This window comes from Macaca nemestrina, chromosome 19 (assembly GCF_043159975.1).
Source record: "Macaca nemestrina isolate mMacNem1 chromosome 19, mMacNem.hap1, whole genome shotgun sequence".
In the NCBI taxonomy this organism is placed as follows: Eukaryota; Metazoa; Chordata; class Mammalia; order Primates; family Cercopithecidae; genus Macaca; species Macaca nemestrina.
In genome coordinates, this window is record NC_092143.1 from 81,444,669 (window position 1) to 81,459,924 (window position 15,256).

A 15,256-nucleotide genomic window follows, 5' to 3' on the forward strand; every position below is an offset into this window, starting at 1 on the left:
AATTGAGAAGACTATTCATGGTTGGCATATATTCTTGTTTCATTTCTGTGTTGCATCATTGACCAGATTCAGAACAGAGAAACCACTGGGAGATGGGTGCGTTTGCAATCTCATTCGCAAAGCGAATGAGACATTTATTTTAATAATATGTTCTATTTAACCTAAGACATCTTAATTATCATGAAAATGAATAATCAACATAAAATTATGAATAGGTTTTTTTTACATTTTAAAAAAGTGCCATGTCTTTGAAAGCCAGCGTGTGACTTTCCTTTACAGCACATCCCAACTGCATATGCTCAAGGGCCACGTGTAGTCAGTGGCTATTGCCCTGGGCAGCACGGATCTCCAGGGAGAGAGACTTGCCAACAAAGGAAGCCATAAGGCTGTGGGAAGGGCCGAGACTGCCAGACCTTGGCAAGAGCATCTACTCATTGCTGGATGGATCCGAGGGTGACTCCTCTCAGGCAGCAAGGATCATTTTAGTTTTCTGAACCTGAGTAGGTGGTTGCCAGGCAAGGTCGTTTGCAGGCTGCTCAGCGATGGCTTCATTCATTAAAGCGCTCTGCACCTTCTCCGTGAGCAGATGCTTTCTGAGCCCCTGCGTATTCTGGGCAGGTGCCCCATGCGGTGCTAGTGTGGTCCCATTGCCTGTGGTTTCCCCTTCCCTGCTGTCCCACGGTCCTCCCACAAAGGGGTTCTTCCCAGGCTCCTCCCAGGACACCCTGGCTGCTTCTCAGAACGACTGAACACAATGTGGAGAATCTCATGGAATCCAGCAGTATCCCTGGGGAAGTCCCTCTTTACGAATTTTACAAATGTGGAAACTGAAGCTAAGAGAAGATGACTTGCCCAAGGTCACGAGGTTGGCCCGTGGACAAGCAAGGATTTCAAATCAACTGAGTGCGTCCCGAGTCCTCAGCCTGCTCTGTGGATGCACGACATTCAATGCTTTTAATGGGTTAGAAAGTTATAAAAGCATGAACTTGAGACATCTTCCTTTATTTATTTATTTGTTTTTTGAGACAGAGTCTGGCTCTGTTGCCCAGGCTGGAATGCACTGGCTTGATCTCAGCTCACTGCAATCTCATCTCCCAGGTTCAAGCGATTCTCCTGCCTCAGCCTCTGGAGTAGCTGGGATTACAGCTGTGCGTCACCATGACTGGCTAATGTTTTGTATTTTATGTAGAGATAGGGTTTCACTATGTTGGCCAGGCTGGTCTCAAACTCCTGACCTCAAGTGATCTGCCAGCTTCAGTCTCCCAAACTGTTGGGATTACAGGCATGAGCTACCTCACCCAGTTTGAAATATCTTTCTCAACATCTTTTCCTCACATTATTTCCCTCCTCAAAGTAATTAGTGATCTCTTATTTTCTGTTAAATGCCTTGATTTTAAGAAGCTTCATGTTTTAGTGCATCCTAAGGTTCCCAGTGCCACCCGCTAATGTCCACATGGTCTGTCCATCTCATCAGGGACTCCACCCAGGGTGCTGCTGGTGCTTCATTACTTCTCTGAACTTCCTGATGTACAGTCGTCTAAGAAAGATCGAAGCAGCTGGGAGTGGTGGCGTGCGCGTATAGTCCCAGCTACTTAGGAGGCTGAGGCAGGAGAATCCCTTGAGCCCAGGAGTTCCAGGCTGCAGTGAGCTATGATTGCACCATCACACGCCAGCCTCGGCAACATAAGCAAGATGCTGTCTCTTAAAAAAGAAAAGAAGAAGAAAAAAAAAAACCCTGCAAGGTAGGAGTGTCGCCTAAGAAAGCAGCAAACCCAAATATGTGAACGAAAACATTATGTTGTGCTTGTAACATAAGAGGGCGCCGTTCGCTAAAAAAGAGATGTTTCCGTTTCGTCAGAGCCACAATGGCCTAAACTTGAGCCTTATCACCATAATATTTGTTTTTTGGGGGAATTTTTGATATCTTTCCACTTACCACTTGGTAACACAGTCAGAAAGATAAGAAACTTAGACATCAACGAGTTATTTGTTGTGAATTATTTTCTTCTTTGCTCTTTCCAAATAAATACACAATCAGAATTTAATTCTTGACAAGGTATTATATGGGTATTTCAGGACAATTTGCTTAACATTTTATATACATACAATGACATTTTTATCCATGATTTGAGCTGTCTACTTAGAAATATGTCCACTAAAGTGAAAATCACATTTTTTTTCCCCTGGTATTTTTCAGGACTATTAGAAATTGAACAATTGCGGGAAAGTAGATTTTATGCGATGTTGGCCAGGGTTCGTTGCAGGCCTTGGCTGGGACTACAAACCATCAGGCACTTCGCTCCTGCAGGCCCTGGGGCCTGGGCATTTACTTGGATGGGGAGCGCTAAGGACGACCCAGGGAAACGAGGCAGAAGTCAGAACCGAGGAGCAAGATGGGATGGCGTCTCAGAGAGCTTTGCAGAGCTTCTCTTTGCATTTGTGCCCTCTGTGGAAGACTGGTCCTGAGGCTACAGGTGGAGTGGCCAGTACTGACTGGCTGTGGCTGAGGGTGGAGAGGTGTAGGAGAGAGCTCAAGGCAACACAGAATGGGGAGTTTCTGGTTTTTGCCCCTAGGAAGACCAGGCAGCTGACCAGGCCAGGAGGAGCTGTGCTGTTCTCTTGGTGTGCAGACGGGGAATGGGGAGGGGGGTGGGAGGAGGGGCAGAGGTTCAGGCAGGACTCCACCCAGTCCTTTCTCTTCCTGGTCCTGCACTGAGCTCTGAAGCATTATTTTCCTCTATGTCTGGATTTCGTTCACTCATTCCAGTTTAACGTCTGCATTCACTGTTTAAAAGTTAACAAAAGAAAAAATGTCTACCTTGTAATTAACTAAGATTTTCCCGTGAAGTGCTCCAGTTTGTCAGAGATCTGAAACATTTTGTTCCAATGTTTTATTATTTCCATTGCTCTCATTTTCTTGTGTTTCTTTTTCAATTTTTAACTTTCTTAGTGATATTCTCAATTGTTCAGTTCATTTTCAGTTTTCTTTTTTCTTTCTTTCTTTTTTTTTTTTTTGAGACAGAGTCTCGCTCTGTCGCTCAGGCTGGAGTGCCGTGCCGTGATCTCAGCTCACTGTAAGCTCCGCCTCCTGGGTTCACACCATTCCCCTCAGCCTCCCAAGTAGCTGGGACTACAGGCTCCCGCCACCATGCCTGGCTAATTTTTTGTATTTTCAGTAGAGACGGAGTTTCACTGTGTTAGCCAGGGTGGTCTCGATCTCCTGACATTGTGATCCACCTGCCTCGGCCTCCCAAAGTGCTGGGATTACAGGCGTGAGCCACCGCTCCTGGCCTCAGTTTTCTTAAGTGCTGAATTGTATGACCTTTCCCTGTCGAATGATGTTAGCTCTAGCCTACAAATTGTGATAGGTAGTGTCTTCATTGTTAGTATTTTCCTGTCCAAAGATGCTGGAGATGGAAGGCATACCAACTACATGGCATTAAGTTTCACTGCCCCGTGTACTAGTGGGAGATGGTGGAAGGGCTGTGGGAGTTCAGTTGTTTGCAGTTCTCTTGCTTTTAGGGGAATTTTGCAGGCAGTAAAACACGGCTTATTTTTTTTTTACAGGGAGACAAGGAGCCTTCCAGTAGTGGTTCAACACAGTTCTGCAAAACGCAACACTCTTGATAAGTTTATCCTGTGATAGAAGGAGATGAAAACTCAGAAATGACTGCTAGCCTGGACGAGTCCAAGTCTGTGATTTGAGTGCCACAGCCTTCTAGTACAATTATCTGGAGAGGAAAGCCCTTGATGTGCAGGTGAGGAGCGGCTGAGTGGATCTTAATGCATTTGACCGTCCTGTGGGGCATTAGGCAGGGAGTAATACATTCTCTGTGCTCGGGGTCACGGTTCCTCTGAGACGGAAGTGTCCCTCGTGTCTCTCCTCAGACCCTCCCCTTGGCTATCAGGCTATGTTCCCCTCCCTTCTCCTTCTCCCTCCTCCTCCTCTGCCATTCTCCAATCCAGTGCTTCATGTGCATCGAAATGGAGAGGAGAGGTCTTGTTAAGAGCGCCACCTCTTCTTCCACCTCCTCCAGGACTCTGCACCCCCATCCCAGCTGGCTCCCCACCAAGGGGCCTGGGGCCTCTTTTTTTTCCCATCCCAGTCTGGGTTTTTCTTGCACACCTCTATCCAGGAAATGGAAGTGACTTACCTTTTGGCTTCACTCAGCCTCCATCTCACCCTAGCAGGACAAATCCTGAAACACTGCAAAGAAAAAAAATCCAAGTCATAAGGTTTTGTATTTTTTCCTTGAAATATTGTTGAATTCTATGTATTTAATTTTAGGATAGATAGCTCTTTTTTATGCAAGTGATTTTATTTTCTCTCATTTTGCTTCTTGATACTAATATAAATTTCAGGTTAGATTTAGAAAATAACGATCTCTTGAGTGCTCCTGTCACATCACACCCTCCAGAAAATGTAAGCGGCAGAGTTTTATTTCATAAGCCAGTCCACACGATCAGGTAGTATCATCTGCGAGCGATTTATCCCATGGAGATATTTAAAATAGAAAAACAGTTTTCCATCTGTTAATGTTTGTATCTGCCACTGTTACAAGAAAAGGGTGAAAATGACTTGATGGTCCCAGTAAATTACAGTCGAATGAAAGCGTGGTCAGGGTGTGGTGGTCAAATGCAGGGGCAGTCTGGGGGGTGGGGAGTTCTGCAGGGGGTGGGGCCCTCTGTCTGCTGTGCCGTCACTGTGCAGGGCTCTGGAAGGGTGAGCCTAGCTACAGCTGCTCATCGAGAAGGGAGACAGGCTCAGGCTGTGGCTCTTTACCTCCCTAGGAGACCTGGGTCACTGGGACCCCAGAGTCTTCATCTGGAGCAACAGTTCTTCACAAAACTGTCTGTAGGCTTCACAGACCGATGCCCTTGGTAGCATCTTGTGCCAGGCCTCAGGATGGGCCTGGGTCCTTGCTCCTGGAGAATGGAGTATGGAGGTGGCTCTTGCCAGCCTGAGATAGAGTCAAGTATGTCTCCAGGGTCGTCGTCGTTACTGAGCAGAGAGTCTTGTGTCTGAGATCCACGTGCATTAGTCTGCTGGGGCTGCCATAACAAACGCCTGCGGGCTGAGTGGCTTAAACAGCAGACATTTGTTTCCTCGCAGTTCTGGAGGCTGGAGGTCCAAGGTCCAGCTGTTGGTGTTGGCAGGGCTGGTTTCTCCCGAGGCCCCTTTCCTTGGCTTGTCTTCTCTGCTTATCCTTACATGACCTTCTCTCCGTGCATGCATCCCTGGTGTCTCTTTTTCTCCTTATAAGGACCCCAGTCATACTGGATTAGGGATCCAGCCCTATGACCTCATTCACCCTTACTTGTGTCTTGAAGGCCCTGTCTCCAAATGCAGCCACAGAGGGGTTAGGGCGTCAGCATCTCTGGGGACAGTCCTGTGTCTGCCGCAGTGCTGGTTGCAAAGAGCAGAGAGCCCACAGCTCCCCCGGGAGAAGAAGGCAGGGGACATGATATAGGGCCAGGGTATGGAGACAAAGTTGATGGCGAGGAGAAGGGATCCAGGAGGAAGCTGCATGGTCCAGTGGGCCCTGAACATTCAGTACCAGGAGAAAATATCAATTCTACCCCAAGATTGCCAAGAAGAGAGGGAAAAGCCCACTGGATAGGTCATCATAGAGGCGTTCAGTCCGCAGCGCCACTCCCGTCCCACCTCACGGAACAACAGGCTGGCTGCGACTGGAGCCCGGTCCTGAGCCTCCGCCGAGCTGTCCCAGTGTTCAGGGCAGTGTGCTCCAGTGCTTGTGGAGTCAGCCTGATCACGGTGTGTCCGGGCTCTGGAAATGGGAGGTTGCGAGGCCCCTGCAGCCATCAGTCAGAGAACACATGGCGGTTCAGGGCAGGCCGGCCTTAGTCGCGGTCCCCACGGCTGCTCTGGTTGCTCCTCCTGCCCTGGTGACTTCCTTTTCTCAACTCCCTCAGGCACACAAGGACCCATGCTTCCTCCATCCTTCACTAATGTCCCAGGGAAGATTAAAACACTGGTCCACGTGAGTATCTAAGTGGGTGAGGCAAAGAAGTTCTTATTGTGCTCTGAGTTTCAGCTTGGTCCAAGTTACAGCTGCTGGGAATCTCATCTAATACATACCTAGAGTCACATTTTATATATATTTATACACGCCCACATGTATGTGCATGTGTGTGTGTACGTGTGTGTATACAAACTTCCTCTTTAAAATCTTCCTGGATCATTTTTAACTTTCTCTTACTTTAAAATATTCCTGGATATATCGTTGCTTAAAGTACATAAACTTGCATGAAATGATTCAATGTTTCCGAGATTCTCAAAAGGTTAAAAAAGGAAATAAACAGCTCCCATCTTTCCAAAATCTATCATTATAACTAGACAATGTCTGGATGTGGCTTAGTTCCTGTAGCAACTTCTGGGAATGAGCAAAGTGATCACCTCCAAGGTGGTGCAGTGGCCTGTGGGGGCTAAAAGAGTTTTTAGCTTGAAAACTGCTCGTGTGACAAAAGTTGTATTCATATTTGAGATGTTAAAAGGTGAGTAATTTTGCACATTTTCTGTCTTTGTTATGATAAAATGCCACTTTTGACTTTGCTGATCTCACCACTGTGAACGTTAGTTCTCCATATACGGTGGCATTTGCCTGCTGTGCCCTCAGACTTCATTGGCTCCATGTCTGGGTGAGTGGGAATCATTTACGTGGGAAATTTTCCGTCACAGGACAGTTAACGCACCAATGGCATCATTGTGAGGTTGGAGATTTGGGGTGATGATCTGGTTGCTGGGCACCTCCTGGCAGGCAGACAGCATGACTGTGGCCAGCAGGTGGCAGCACTAATCAGGGGCAGCAGTGATGGGCCCAGGTGTTTCTGATGAGAATTTGGTGTGAATGAAACGCATTACGCAGCAGTCCCAGTTCAGGATGGTTGCACTTATTATATTTCTATATGGAAGTGTTTATTTAACACCACATTTGTTGGAAATCACACATATCTCAAAGCACGTATGGGATCCAAGTTTATTAACGGGGGAAAGAGCCACTTCTAGAAAGTTGTTTTGTTTTTACTAAATCCTCTACAATTGATCATATTTTAGATAAATTGTTTATTTGAAAACTTTCCTCTATGACCTATAATTGGGATTGCGTCTGAACTGACAAATAAATATAATTACAACTGTTCAGTAGATTGAAAATAGAATTAAATTTCTTCCTTAGTTTTGGCTACTTTGCATGAAAATGCTAATTGTATTTGCATATAAAGGAAGACTAATTACCAAGACCTAAACCTAAAATTATATTTTCCTGAGTTTAGCAAGCTGAATTGCTTATTAACATCAACAAAAATGGATGTTTCTCTAAAAAAAAAAAGTTATGAGAGTGGTTCCTGGAACAACAAGCATAGAGATTGTCTGCAGAGGATCTCTGACAGGCGTTGCATATCACGAGCAGAGATGCTGTCTGCAGAGGGTCTCCGGGGGTGTTTAATGCCATACGCGGAGATGTGTCTGTACAAGGTCTTTTAGGGATGCTTAATACCATATCCAAGTTTGCTTCTGAGGTCATGATCAGTGGAAAATAGTGGAAAGTCCAGTTGAAAATTGTGTTAGCTTCCAGTGGCTGCTGTAAGAAAGTACCACAAACATGGTGGCTACGACAACAGCTTTAAGGTTTCTGGAATCTAGAAGTCCAAATCAGTGTCACGGGGTTGAAATGAATCTCGGCAGAGGCGTGCTCACCTGGAGGCTGAAGGGAGAATGTGTGCCTTGTCCCTTCCAGCTTCTGGTGGCTGCTGCTATTCTCTGGCATGTGGCAACCCGGCGCCAACCCCTGCCTGCCTTGTCCATGGCTTTCTCCTCCTTCTGTCAACTCTCCGTCTGCCTCTCTGTGAGAAGGACACCATGAGTGTATTTAGAGCCCGCCTGGATAATCCAAAATAACCTTCGCAACTCAAGATCCTTACACACTGTTACAAAGTCCTTTTTCCTGCTTAAGGTGATATTCACACGTTCTAAGGATCAGGGCGTGGATTTCCTTTGGGGGCCATTATTCAACCTTCTACAAAAATTCAAACTGTCTGGTAAAATTGAACTAAAGCAAGTGGGAGGGTGTGTCCGTGTCAACCCCCAAATTCTGGGAACTCAGAAGCCTTGAAACAGGAATCCCTCTAGAATTTCAAGCGCAGATCAGAGCAGACCCTTAGATAACCCGCTGATACCTGGGATGGGCAGCTTGCCCCATGCCCGGGAGTGAGCAGGTCCTGGGAAAGATGGGCTGATTCTGCAGCCAGGAATTTAATGAGTTTCACTGAGGTATTTCAGGGAGCTTTGATAACACTGCTTCCAGTAGTCCTGGGATTCAAACCCTGGATGAAATTTCCTTGAGTGGTTTTATGTTGGATCAATTGTCATTTCTCTATGTGGCAACTTTGGAGAATCTTTGAGAGTCTCTGAAGCCATTTCATAATTCATAGGCATGGCCTTGGGCACTATGCTATTTTGTGGTGACTAAGTCATTTGTCTAAAGATAAATATTAATATTGAATGAGAAGAAATACAATTTTTAAAGGGATCTAGAAAAAATAAATTGAAAACCCAAACAATTCAGGATATTAAAAAAGTCCGTCTTATTGATACAAAAATGCTGATTAACTTTTATTACAATGAATACTTTCAGTTGTGGAAGATAGTTTGATTTTCTTAAACTATTATTACTTTTTAACTGCTATATAATTAAAAGGGATTAAAATTATTATTTTTCATCCTATGTCTTAATGTGTTCATTTTTTATTTGCTATGTCAATTGGTGTAGTTTGTAAAATGTTTCATGGTGTTATGCATATGTTTTTAATGATCCATTTCTCTATGTTGATAAAAGTGTGTTTTATGCTCATATGAAGGATGAAGAGCACAGGGAAAAAACTTTACTTTACACCCAAATGATTATTATGTGATGATGCGTTTCTAACAAGGGATGTGTTACCTGGCCTTTAACCAATCCTCCTGATTGTCAAGAAATCGGTATTATTAGGCTGTTTCCTGTTCTTCATTCTGTGGCCAGCTAGCATAGCTTCTTCTATACTAGTGGCTTCACTACATTTTGATGACAGAATTGGCTTAGTACCTAGCAGAAAGAAGAGTCATCCAATTTATTTATGTAAATTGATCTTTCAGGAACCATCTATAGATTTAGAGGGTAACACCATTCAGGGAACCACTGATATTGCTTAGAACCACGAAACTTTAAACTAGAAGACTCCTAAGACAGTACGTCTTCCAAATGTGTCATTCATAGTGTGAAAATCAAAGACTGCTTTTCCAGTCACATAGCTAATGAATGGAAGAACCCATTCTAGAATTCAGGTTTCTTAGTGCGTTCATTGTTCTCTGTCTTTACCCTAAATTTTATTTTTCGGGTGGAGGAGTGTTTCTTAAGCACTGGGCCATGGCACTCTGGTGTATCCTAGGTCATTCACAGGACTGTTGCCTGGTTTACATCACTTGTGAATGAATTTATATTGCTCCAGTCAGAGAAGTACTCTTCAGTAGTGTCTATCGGGAGGAATTTGAGCTGAGCTGTTGCGGGCAATGACGTGGAGTCAGGCAGGCTTGCTGTGAGTAGTAGCATTTCCAGCTCGTGCCCAAGAGAGCCTGGGTTTAGTCAGGACAAGCTGAGATGCCTCAGAAATGAGTTTTGGTCAAACAGTGGCGCCTGGATGAAGGAGGCCCAGTGGGGAGGTGATGATGGCTTTGTTCTTCTGGGCACTGTTATGTTGTTGGGATGACAGCATCATGATTCTTGATGATTTGTTTGGGGTTGTTGTGAGTTGTTTGGGCCTTTCTAGTGCGCCAGCAAAGATTCTGATGTTTGAAAATGTGATAAGAAGACAAACCAGAGAGCCACCGAGTGAGATAGTTGGGCTGCGATGACCACTCAGACAGCTTCCTGTGCTGGCAGCCTATGAGTTTACGATTCCTAGGTGTGTCAGTAGGGACTATGGGGGCAATGTAAATGAAAATGTGTTAATTACAGTGCTTGATTATTTAACTGGCTCTCCAATTCCCTCAATATATTAGAAAACAAAGCTTTACAGACTATGCACATCATTTCAATGGACACTGTCAGTGATAGTTAATACTAAAACCCACATAGGCAGGTTGTGGCAGATTCAGCTGCTTGCAACAGGTTCCAAATTTTGGTGTGATGGATTCATTAAAGCAGGATATGTGAGCTTCTCTGTTGGGTGAGTCTGACCTCAAGTGGCCTGATCAGCAGTTCTTCCTCGGATGAATGTCATCCCTCAACAGCAATCATGTTAATGACTTATTGAAGGAACAATGGGTTCATTGTAACAGGAGTTTTTAGGGAAACACTCACAAGAAAGGCTTGTTTGAGCCAACATGTTGAACTTACTCGTTCTGAGAGGCTCTTCACTAATTAGCTAAGTGAATTTGGAAAAGTGCATCCAAGTTTCCTCCTTTGGAAAATAAGGCTTTTGGCAGAGATGCGTTCCAAGGTAAGTGTTGGCGCTCACATTACGTTGTTCAACAAGATCATGGTGGCTTCATGAAAAATGTTGCCTTCAGCCCTAGCAGGCAGTTCCTGAAAAGAAGAAAATCGAATGAATCTTTTTTTGTGTGAGGGCGGTGGTGGGGTTGGCTCTTGAACAACCAATTCTTTCATCCTTTCAATCCTAAAAACAAAACAAAACAAACCCCAAATAAAAGTCACATTATACCTTTCAGGGACTGTTTATATTTCAGCTGAAGTAGTACTTATGAAAGTCAGACTAGAAAAATGCTTAATACCAACAGTTCCTAGCTTCACGCCACACATGCTTTTTATAAAGCCTGCTCCGCGTAGGTTACCGTTTGCGCTTCTCATTCCAGATGTTGCATATTAGTGTTTTCTCCCGTTTCTCATGGTCCCACCTTTGACCATCTTAGAACCTCCAGTTGGACTTACAGGACTGAATTTCTCTGGCGAGCTTGATGCTGATGTAAGTTGGTCTAGATATTTCTCATGCCGTTATTCTTTGCCACTGGGCCTGTAACTTTAATTGCATACGTTCACTGATATGGTTTGGATGTTTGTTCCCTCTGAATCTCATGTCGAGATGTAACCCCCAGTGTTGGAGGTGGGGCCTGGTGGGAGGTGTTTGGATCATGCCGACTGATCCCTCGTGAATGGCTTGGCCCAGCTCCCTGGTGATGAGTGAGTTCTCACTCCGATTTCATATGCGATCTGGTTGTTTAAAAGTGTGTGGCTCCTCCCCCACATCGCTCTTGCTCCCACTCTCGTCATGTGACCCACCTGCTTTCTCGTTGCCTTCTGCCATGAGTAAAACCTCACTAGAAGTCAAGCAGCTGCTGCCACTGCGCTCCTGTACAGCCAGCCGCCACTATGCCTCCTGTACAGCCAGCCACCACTGTGCTCCTGTACAGCCAGCCGCCACTATGCCTCCTGTACAGCCAGCCGCCACTGTGCTCCTGTACAGCCAGCCACCACTGCGCTCCTATACAGCCAGCCGCCACTATGCCTCCTGTACAGCCAGCCGCCACTATGCTCCTGTACAGCCAGCCACCACTGCGCTCCTATACAGCCAACCGCCACTATGCCTCCTGTACAGCCAGCTGCCACTGTGCTCCTGTACAGCCAGCCGCCACTGTGCTCCTGTACAGCCAGCTGCCACTGTGCTCCTATACAGCCAGCCGCCACTATGCCTCCTGTACAGCCAGCTGCCACTGTGCTCCTGTACAGCCAGCCGCCACTATGCCTCCTGTACAGCCAGCCGCCACTGTGCCTCCTGTACAGCCAGCTGTCACTATGCCTCCTGTACAGCCAGCCACCACTGCGCTCCTATACAGCCAGCCGCCACTATGCCTCCTGTACAGCCAGCCGCCACTGTGCTCCTGTACAGCCAGCCGCCACTGTGCTCCTGTACAGCCAGCCGCCACTATGCCTCCTGTACAGCCAACCGCCACTATGCCTCCTGTACAGCCAGCCGCCACTATGCCTCCTGTACAGCCAGCCGCCACTGTGCCTCCTGTACAGCCAGCCGCCACTGTGCCTCCTGTACAGCCAGCCGCCACTGTGCCTCCTGTACAGCCAGCCGCCACTGTGCCTCCTGTACAGCCAGCCGCCACTGTGCCTCCTGTACAGCCAGCCGCCACTGTGCCTCCTGTACAGCCAGCCGCCACTGTGCTCCTGTACAGCCAGCCGCCACTGTGCCTCCTGTACAGCCAGCCGCCACTGCGCTCCTGTACAGCCAGCCGCCACTATGCCTCCTGTACAGCCAGCCGCCACTGCGCTCCTGTACAGCCAGCCGCCACTATGCCTCCTGTACAGCCAGCCGCCACTATGCCTCCTGTACAGCCAGCCGCCACTGCGCTCCTGTACAGCCAGCCGCCACTGCGCTCCTGTACAGCCAGCCGCCACTGCGCTCCTGTACAGCCAGCCGCCACTGTGCCTCCTGTACAGCCAGCCGCCACTGCGCTCCTGTACAGCCAGCCGCCACTGTGCCTCCTGTACAGCCAGCCGCCACTGTGCTCCTGTACAGCCAGCCGCCACTATGCCTCCTGTACAGCCAGTCGCCACTGTGCCTCCTGTACAGCCAGCCGTCACTGTGCCTCCTGTACAGCCAGCCGCCACTGCGCTCCTATACAGCCAGCCGCCACTGTGCTCCTGTACAGCCAGCCGCCACTGTGCTCCTGTACAGCCAGCCGCCACTGTGCTCCTGTACAGCCAGCCGCCACTATGCCTCCTGTACAGCCAGCCGCCACTGCGCTCCTGTACAGCCAGCCGCCACTGCGCTCCTGTACAGCCAGCCGCCACTGTGCCTCCTGTACAGCCAGCCGCCACTGCGCTCCTGTACAGCCAGCCGCCACTGTGCCTCCTGTACAGCCAGCCGCCACTGTGCCTCCTGTACAGCCAGCCGCCACTGCGCTCCTGTACAGCCAGCCGCCACTGCGCTCCTGTACAGCCAGCCGCCACTGTGCTCCTGTACAGCCAGCCGCCACTGTGCTCCTGTACAGCCAGCCGCCACTATGCCTCCTGTACAGCCAGCCGCCACTGCGCTCCTGTACAGCCAGCCGCCACTGCGCTCCTGTACAGCCAGCCGCCACTGTGCTCCTGTACAGCCAGCCGCCACTGTGCTCCTGTACAGCCAGCCGCCACTATGCCTCCTGTACAGCCAGCCGCCACTGCGCTCCTGTACAGCCAGCCGCCACTGTGCCTCCTGTACAGCCAGCCGCCACTGCGCTCCTGTACAGCCAGCCGCCACTGTGCTCCTGTACAGCCAGCCGCCACTATGCTCCTGTACAGCCAGCCGCCACTGCGCTCCTGTACAGCCAGCCGCCACTGTGCTCCTGTACAGCCAGCCGCCACTATGCCTCCTGTACAGCCAGCCGCCACTGTGCTCCTGTACAGCCAGCCGCCACTATGCCTCCTGTACAGCCAGCTGCCACTGCGCTCCTGTACAGCCAGCAGACCGTGAAACAACTACATCTCTTTTCTTTGTAAATGACCCAGCCTCAGACGTTCCTTTACGACACAAAAACAGCCTGATACACCCACCCCCAATCCCATTTAAGGATGATGTACGTGTCCTATAATGAAGAAAGAGACAGCTGCAGGATGGTTTTGTAAGGCCCAAGGAAGTGACCTCTTGGGTGACAGCGAGGCCTAGTGGGAATCCTGGCCTTCACTTTTCTGTGAGGAAATGCTCAGCGTAGAGTGTCATCGCTAAAACTCTGCCTGTCACCCCAGTAAACCCGAGTGCTGAGAGCCTGCCGCGGCAGCGCTGCTGTCAGTGCGTGGTTGCTTGCTGCGGGAGGCCAGTGGTCAGGGCACAGTTTTGGTGCTGGGAAAAAAGATGTTTGAGACCTAACCCTGCCACCTCCTGGCTGTGGGAAGTCATTTAATTTTTGTGAGCTTCAGCTTCCTCCCCTGTAAGGAGGAGTTAATAATATTTCAGACCTCATAGAACTGTTAGGAGGATGAAATGAGATAACAGAGGACAAACGCCAGCCTGGAGCCTAGGACAGAGTAAGCACTGACAAGCGCAGCTATCGTTATTCCTAAAGGTCTAGAATTTGGGTTCTTAGATCTCTTCAGGTGAAACTGAGTTTCCCTGCAGTCCCCAGCACAGGTGCACAGCTTTTTCCTTTGGTTACTCAAAGGAAAAAACCCCAACTGTAAATCTGTCACATTTTCTGTTGATGCAATAGTTTTAGATATTTAAATATTCATGTGTTTGGCAAATGCATTAGGGCCAGAGTGATAAATGTGAAACATATAGATGGTTATCGGAGACATTAAAGGGAGACAGATGGTCTTTTGGGCACCAGGGATTGACTGAGTATGTATTAGTAATTCAGACTATAACATGTCATTAAGTTTTAAGCCATTTTTCTTTCCTTTCTCTATAGGCTGCAACACTAGGTGTGCTATATTGACGAGAGCAAAGTATAACACAGATCAATATGATGAATTTTAAAGGGAACTGGAAGTACGCAGGATGTATACCTTGAAACATTTGATTTTTCTTGTAACGGGAAGTAGCTTTATTATTTCAGTTATAGGTCAGCGATATAAACATTATACAAGCAATTCATTTTTGTGTGAAAAAATTTTTGGAATATAGAGATAAGAAGAAAAATATTTTCTGTAGTTTTTTCACTCCAAAGCATCACTTAAAATGTTTTGTTGCATTTTTCTCCAATATAACATTTCTTCCACATATAAGGTTTTTCTGTTCTCTGTTATAGTGATACTGTATGCATTATTGATTTTCTAATTCTCTTCCTTTTCACCTATTGTTATGCCATAAACATTTGAAGCCCACTTTAATCTTAATAAATAATAATAATTATGGCTAACATTTATTGAGTGCTTACTATCAGACACTAACCAATTGCATGAATTAATACCTTTCCTCCTTACAACCACCCTACCAGGCACATCTATTACTAGTCTCATGTTACAGACAAGAAGACAGAAACCAGAGGAGTTTCAAGAACTTGCCCATATCATAGACAAGCGCACACCAGAGAGTGAGAATTAGCACCTGGACAATCTGGATCCTGAGTTCGATTCTAACAACTGCTCTAAATCATTCTCAAACAAATTATTAGTGTTATGAGGCAGTATTTATTTTAAGCAGAGGCACTGACAACTTTCGCATCTAATCTTGCCTATTAATGTGGATATATCCATCACCTTGTAAAGTGCATAACTCGTAACAAGAACTCGCTGCATGTTTTTTTTTTGAATGAATG

The 15,256-nt window shown here is 47.1% G+C and overlaps 1 long non-coding RNA gene across 1 annotated transcript; it reads left to right on the forward strand.

Moving 5' to 3' along the window:
• The first annotated feature begins 261 nt into the window (after positions 1-261).
• LOC139359986 (uncharacterized) lies at positions 262-14,890 on the forward strand. The gene is made up of 5 exons (XR_011616819.1): positions 262-1,742; positions 2,198-2,474; positions 3,568-3,758; positions 5,935-6,002; positions 14,408-14,890. It is a non-coding gene; the product is annotated as an uncharacterized lncRNA (long non-coding RNA).
• The last annotated feature ends 366 nt before the right edge of the window (positions 14,891-15,256 follow it).